Source organism: Elgaria multicarinata, chromosome 5, assembly GCF_023053635.1.
Source record: "Elgaria multicarinata webbii isolate HBS135686 ecotype San Diego chromosome 5, rElgMul1.1.pri, whole genome shotgun sequence".
NCBI classification, from domain to species: Eukaryota; Metazoa; Chordata; class Lepidosauria; order Squamata; family Anguidae; genus Elgaria; species Elgaria multicarinata.
Window position 1 is genome coordinate 138,116,180 of NC_086175.1, and position 6,559 is coordinate 138,122,738.

Sequence of the window (6,559 nt, forward strand, 5' to 3'; positions counted from 1 at the left end):
AGGAACAACTGTTGGGGCTCAGGACACAGAGCTCCACATGCAGTCTCCAAACCATTTCAAAATGTCATATTCTGCTTGGTGTAGATCTGTTGGGGAAGGGAACTGTGTGATGCCTCCCTGAGCTCCTTGGAGGAAAGGAGGGATACACATGTGCCAGCTCAATACTATATCAACTTTATATTGTGAGTTTTAACAAAATAAAACAATAAAACAGGGACATAAGAACATCAGAAGAACCCAGAAGCTGGATCAGACTAAGGGTCTATCTAGTCCAGCACTCAGATGGTTGTCCAGCTGCCTCTTGAAGGCCTCTAGTGTGGGAGAAATGCCCAGGACCTCCCCAGGTAACTGATTCCATTGTCATACTGCTCTAATAGTCAGGAAGTTTTTCTTGATGTCCAGCTGGAATCTGGCTTCCTTTAACTTGAGCCCGTTATTCAGTGTCCTGCAATCTCTTCTTGATCCTCCCAGAGTGCAGGACACAGAATAACGGGCTCAAGTTAAAGGAAGCCAGATTCCAGCTGGACATCAGGGAAAACTTCCTGACTGTTAGAGCAGTACGACAATGGAATCAGTGACCTAGGGAGGTGGTGGGCTCTTCTCCCACACTAGAGGCCTTCAAGAGGCAGCTGGACAAGCATCTGTCAGGGATGCTTTAGGGTGGATTCCCGCATTGAGCAGGGGGTTGGACTCAATGGCCTTGTAGGCCCCTTCCAACTCTGCTATTCTATGATTCTGTTCACAACACAGTGGCCCACCAGCTGTCAACCAGGGACCAACAAGGCAGGACATGGTGCAACAGCACCCTCCCACCCATGTTCCCCAGCAACTGGGGTACACAGGCTTACTCCCTTGAATACTGGAAGCAGCACACAACGATGATGGCTAGTAGCCCTTGATAGCCTTCTCCAGGGATTTATCCCTTTTAAAGCCATCCAAACTGGTGGCCATCACTACATCTTGTGGTAGGGAGTGCCATAGTTTAACTCTGCACTGTGTGAAGAATTTCTTCCTCTTATTCGTCCAGAATCTCCCACCCATCAGCTTCATGGGATAATGACCCCATTGGGTTCTAGTATTATTATTATTATTATTATTATTATTTATTTATTTATATAGCACCATCAATGTACATGGTGCTGTACAGAGTAAAACAGTAAATAGCGAGACCCTGCCGCATAGGCTTACAATCTAATAAAATCATAGTAAAACAATAAGGAGGGGAAGAGAATGCCAACAGGCACAGGGTAGGGTAAGCAGGCACAGGGTAGGGTAAAACTAACAGTATAAAGTCCGCACAACATCAAGTTTTAAAAGCTTTAGGAAAAAGAAAAGTTTTTAGTTGAGCTTTAAAAGCTGCGATTGAACTTGTAGTTCTCAAATGTTCATGAAAGAGGGAGAAAAACATTTCCCTGTCCACATTTTCCACACCATGCATGATTTTGTACACCTCTATCATGTCTCCCCGTAGCCTCCTTTTTTCCAGTCTGAACATATGCAACCACATACTTCAAAAGCCTCAGTTTCAAATATCACAATGTTCTAAATGGGGGGGGGGGGAGAAGAGAGGGAAATTAGCATAAATTACACATAAACTTCTATGAGGACCAGCCAAATGCCCAAATTATAAGTCCATTTTGTAAATGGCGCCTGAACGCCACTCTTTCAAATGTTGCTAGTGTTGTTAATTCTTCAATATATTTAATTATAGGCAGTGAGCTTTTATCTTTCCAATGTTTTAGTATCAATCTTTTAGCAGTCAAGAGGGTGCGAAAAATCAATTTACGCTGACTGTATGTTACTTTCCAAGAAGTAGGAACATAATTTAAAATGACATGCACATCAGAAAATACTGAAGAGCTTTCTAATACAATATTTATGCGTCTGATAATTTCCTCCCCAAAGGAGGCAACTATTGGGCATTCCCAGAACATATGAACAAAAGAACCATTAGCTGCATGACTGTTCAACAATTAGCCAATTTGGAAAAACCTTTATTAAACAGACCCAAAGCAATATTTTTTGCTGAATAAGACATAACTGGAGGGCCTTGACATATCAGATACTGATATAGAATATCTTATATAATACATTACAGATCTAAGATTAGTTGTGCGTCCATATTTACATCTTGCGATCTGTTTCTCCCTGTACACCAATTTGTGGTAGGTGTTCCAGAACAGCCATCCTGTTCTGTTGTGGCCGTCCCCGGCCAAGAACGGTTTCATGCACTGGGGCAGAGGCAGCTGCCTTACCCTTAGTCAGACACCCCTAGAATCATAGAGTTGGAAGGGGCCTATAAGACCATCTAGTCCATCTAGTTGTTTAAAATGGATACTGTTTTATACTGTTGTTTTAATATTTTTGATGCTTTTAAATTTTGTATACTTTTTAAATGTTCACTGTTTTTAACTTTTGTAAACTGCCCAGAGAGCTTCGGCTATGGGGCAGTATATAAATTTAACAAATAAATATAAATAAATAACCCCCCTGCTCCATGCAGGAATCCACGTTAAAGCGTCCCTGACAGAGGGCTGTCCAGCTGCCTCTTGAAGGCCTCTAAGTTGGGAGAGCCCACCACCTCCCTAGGTCATTGCTCCATCTTGCCCAGTATGGTCCACACTGACAGCCATCTGTCAGGGATGCTTTAAGGTGGATTCCAGCTGGACATCAGGAAAAACTTCCTGACTGTTAGAGCAGTACGACAATGGAACCAGTGACCTAGGGAGGTTGTGGGCTCTCCCACACTAGAGGCCTTCAAGAGGCAGCTGGACAGCCATCTGTCAGAGATGCTTTAGGGTGGATTCCTGCATTGAGCAGGGGGTTGGACTCCATGGCCTTGTAGGCCCCTTCCAACTCTGCTATTCTATGATTCTATGATTCCTGCAGTGAGCAGGGGGTTGGACTTGATGGCCTTGTGGGCCCCTTCCAACTCTATTCTATGACTGGTGGCCACGGCTCTCCAGGGGTCGCAGGCAGGATTCTTTCCCAGCCCTAGCTAGAGATGCTGCTGGGATTGAATTGGGCGCTTCCTGCATGCAAAGCAGGGGCTCTACCCACTGGGCTACGCTGCCACCTACCCACCCCCAAGCAAAGGGCAGAGTTCCACCACGGCCCTTCGCAGGCGGCCTTCGCCTCCCGGCCTTCCTCTCTCGTCTGCTCAGACCTCCACCTTCAGGCTGGAGAAGTGAGGCAGGCCACACTTCCTCGCAGCCCTGCCCTCCCTCGTCTTCTGGGATGGCAGCCAAGCTCCGGATGGGCGGCGTTTCCGGAGGGAACGGTAATGGTTCCGCCAAGACCTCTTTGCGGTTGAGACTCCACTCGCGGCATAGATCTTATCAGAGAGGCTCCTGCGATCAGATCAGCCGCCTTCTCGACAGATACCCATGGAACTGGAACTGGATTCAATTTCCGTCCCCCAATAAACTGGTTCAATTAAGCTCCAGTTTAAGCTGGTTTACATTCCCAGACGGTAATTCGTCCTCCGGACTCCTGCCAGACTTATCCCAGCTGGTCTTCCACTATATGAAATAGAAGGAAGACTGGGATAAGAATGTGATGGCAGCCTGGTTGGAATAGGGTGACCCTATGGAAAGGAGGACTGGGTTCCTCTAACTTCAACAGTTGTATAGAGAAGGGAATTTCAGCAGGTGTCTTTTGTATGCATGCAGCGCCTGGTGGAATCCCCTCTTCATCACCACCGTAAGAGCTGCAGGAGCCCTGCCCTCAAAGGATGCATCCTTCGGGCCATAACAAGCTGCTTGGTCTCGTAGCGCCGCAAGACCCCTCTTGCTGTTTCTGCTGCAACAACCTCTCACGGCTGCTGCTGCTGCTGCTGCTCAGGCTGCTCACGGCTACCAACAATGACCAACCCTGAGGCGCTTCCAAGGAGGCCACCAGCAACTGCCCTCTGCTCCCGTGGCTCCCCCAGGCCAGGATTCTGGGATATTCTGCCTCTGAGCACAGACGCTCTATTTAGCTGCCCTCACTCATTGGTCTGGACGGACCTCCTCTTCCACGAATTTGGCGAATCCCCTTTTAATTGGCTTTGGGCCAGCCACAGACTCTCAGCCCAACCTACCTCACAGGGTTGTTGTTGTTGTGAGGATAACATGGAGAGGAGGAGGAGGAGGGTTATGTACGCCGCCTTGGGTTCCTTAAGGAGGGGAAAAGGCGGGATTTCTCTACGAAATAAATAAACAAAAAAATGGAATGATGGATTTTAGTCCTAAAACAATAAATATACAGTTAAAAACAAATTAAACCATAAACCATAATAATATCCCGTTATTATTGCTCAACATGAACTGGGGGGGGGGGGCTCCTGGATGAGAAGACACCCAGCACTCCCCTACAGCTGGAAGTTGTGGCGAACACGCTCCGCCTTTCAGGGAAGCCGGGCTCTTGACGCTGCAGCTGGAGCTTTTTCGGAGGGCATCTGGAGCATCTTCTGGAGATCATGAGAACATAATGTAACATGGATAAATTCCTGGAGGAGAAGGCTATCAATGGCTACTAGCAGTGTGAACAGAGTGCTGGACTAGGTGGACCTTTGGTCTGATCCAGCATCAGGGCACTTCTTACGTTCTTACATTGTTATGCGTTGCTACGTTATATTATGCTCTTATGTTAGCTCCCTTTTAAAGCCATCCAAATTGGTGGCCATCACCACATCTTGTGCTAGTTGAGTTCCATAGTTTGACTATATGCTGTGTGATAGCACTCTTCAAATACTTAAAAGGGTGTCCCACAGAGGAGGGCCAGGATCTCTTCTCGATCCTTCCAGAGTGCAGGACACGGAATAACGGGCTCAAGTTACAGGAAGCCAGATTCCAGCTGGACATCAGGAAAAACTTCCTGACTGTTAGAGCAGTACGACAATGGAATCAGTTACCTAGGGAGGTTGTGGGCTCTCCCACACTAGAGTCATTCAAGAGGCAGCTGGACAAGCATCTGTCAGGGATGCTTTAGGGTGGATTCCTGCATGGAGCAGGGAGTTGGACTCGATGGCCTTTTAGGCCCCTTCCAACCCTGCCATTCTATGATTCTATGAAGAAAAACTTTCTTTTAATTGTCCTGGGTCTCCACCAATCAACTTCAGGGGATAACCTCATTGGGTTCTAGTATTTTGAGAGAGGGAGAAAAATGTCTCCCTGTTCACATTCTCCACACCAGGCATGATTTTGCACACCTCTATCATGTCTCACCCCAGCCTCTTTTTCTCCAAGCTAAACAATCCCAGCTGTTGTAACCTTCCTTCATAGGGGAGATGCTCCAGCCAGCCCCTTATTTCAGTTGCCCTTTTCTGCACTTTTTCCAGCTCCATAATATCCTTTTTTAGGTGTGGTGACCAAAACTGCACACAGTATTCTAAGTGTGGTCGCACCATCGATTTGTCTAAGGGCAGTACGATACGGGCCGTTTTATTCTCAATCCCTTTTCTTATCATGCCTAACATGGAGTCTCCCTTCTTTACAGTGGCTGCACACTGGGTGGACATTTTCATCCATCTGTCCACCACAACCCCAAGATCTCTTTCTTGTTCGGTCACTTCCAGCTCAGATGCCATCAGGTTTTACTTGAAGTTGGGGCTTTTTGCCCCAACGTGCCATTTGGGAAACCACAGGAGTGATGGCGCACCTTGGACCTGGGCGCCAGCGCCAGGGACAGCTGGTCCAGACCAAAGGATTCCTCACATCCCCTCTACGCTCATTAAAGAGGGCACGCAACGCTGGGAGGGGGGTTACAGGGATTAAAATGGTTCACCCCTTTCTAAACTTCTTATATTTCCTCTAAATTACGAGATGAGGCTTTTTCAACATACGCTCCATTTCACTAGGATCTTTTGCAGAAGAAACCCAGACTCTCCAGCCAAACTTCATTTTCAGATACCTTTTACTTTATTCAACAAAGAGCTGGCACTGAACATGGAAGTGGAGGGCAGGAGGAAGGCCACCGGGTCTGTCCCCTCCCTATGCTGGCACAGCGCCATGGCTAAGAGACTGAGCTGTGAATCAAGAAGTCCCTGGTTTGAATCTCGTCTCTGCCATGAAGTCGTGAAGTGGCCTTAGGCAAGCCACTCCCTCTCAGCCTCAGTCTCTCCATCTGTAAAATGGGGGATAATAAGGCAGGGTTGTTGTAAGGATTACAATTAGATGACATGTGTGAAAGCCCTCTTGACACCTGCAAGTGCTGTCCAAAGCCTGAGCGTGGCTGGGTTGAGGGTTGTCATGCGTGTGCTCAGCCTAACCTCTGATAGAGAGCCGGTTTCAGCAACAGTGCTAGTGCACCTACGGAGGAGAGGCCCCCCCCCCAGCCCTGGCCTAAAGGCTTCAGTGGTCCCAGGAGCTCACCCCCTCAGCCCCCCATCTGCCCTTTGGCCAACCTGGCAGGACAGTTCTAAGGATGCCAGCTCACGCCGAGCACTTGGGGATGCTCAGTGTTCACCATGCAGCAGTGATGCCCCTTCCCCAACCCGGTGCCCTCTGGATTCCCAGCCACGATCCTCAAACGTCCTGCCCCAGTGAATTAGGGAGCGGAGGCAGGGGGAGGGGCCAGA

The 6,559-nt window shown here is 48.1% G+C and overlaps 1 long non-coding RNA gene across 1 annotated transcript; it reads right to left on the reverse strand.

Moving 5' to 3' along the window:
- Positions 1-3,137: 3,137 nt before the first annotated feature.
- Positions 3,138-6,279, reverse strand: LOC134399799 (uncharacterized). The gene is made up of 3 exons (XR_010025513.1): positions 5,893-6,279; positions 4,082-4,184; positions 3,138-3,521 (listed from the first exon to the last, which is right to left on the reverse strand). It is a non-coding gene; the product is annotated as an uncharacterized LOC134399799 (long non-coding RNA).
- Positions 6,280-6,559: the final 280 nt, after the last annotated feature.